The following is a 564-nucleotide window of genomic DNA, read 5'->3' on the forward strand; positions in this document are numbered from 1 at the left end:
CGTGACAAGTCATCTGTTACCTGTTTTGTTATAGCAGGTAAGTATAACACGAAAGTCATAAAATGATTTGTAAGTTTACCATTTTTACCAAGAACAGACCAACGAAAAGTTTCTCTTCTCTTGGTTTGTGAAATAAACTACGTGTATGCTCATGATGCTCCCAGGGTTCAATTCACGTCCGTGCTGCGCAAATAACGTCGATCGCTAAAAACCAGATTGCATATTACTTTTTAGGAAAGGTGCGTGGCGAAAATCTGCTAAAATGTATTTCCCTAGACTTTTAAAACATTTATGAATATTTAATAGTTTCGGCTACACTTTTAATAGTATAATACCGCTTTTAAAGCTTATCCATATCACCGTGCATGCATGATGTGTTATTGTCAACTACCCTAGATTCGAAAGTCTTTCTCATACTTACGAGTCGGACAACCGCTCTCTACTGAACCAGTCCAACCTTGGCAACATTTCTGTGAAGAACTGATATGAAAAGGAAATTGAAATTTTAGAATATTTGTTCATCACATGAGTAATGACTGTGGAGTTTATACATGTAGGAACATT

The 564-nt window shown here is 36.2% G+C and overlaps 1 long non-coding RNA gene across 1 annotated transcript in view; it reads right to left on the reverse strand.

Moving 5' to 3' along the window:
- Positions 1-450: 450 nt before the first annotated feature.
- LOC144435121 (uncharacterized) overlaps positions 451-564 on the reverse strand; it is a 6,145-nt gene continuing 6,031 nt past the window's right edge. Inside the window, exon 3 of the long non-coding RNA XR_013480880.1 lies at positions 451-480. This is a non-coding gene — a long non-coding RNA (uncharacterized LOC144435121). The remainder of the gene's footprint in view (positions 481-564) is intronic.

Source organism: Glandiceps talaboti, chromosome 5, assembly GCF_964340395.1.
Source record: "Glandiceps talaboti chromosome 5, keGlaTala1.1, whole genome shotgun sequence".
Classification (NCBI taxonomy): Eukaryota; Metazoa; Hemichordata; class Enteropneusta; family Spengelidae; genus Glandiceps; species Glandiceps talaboti.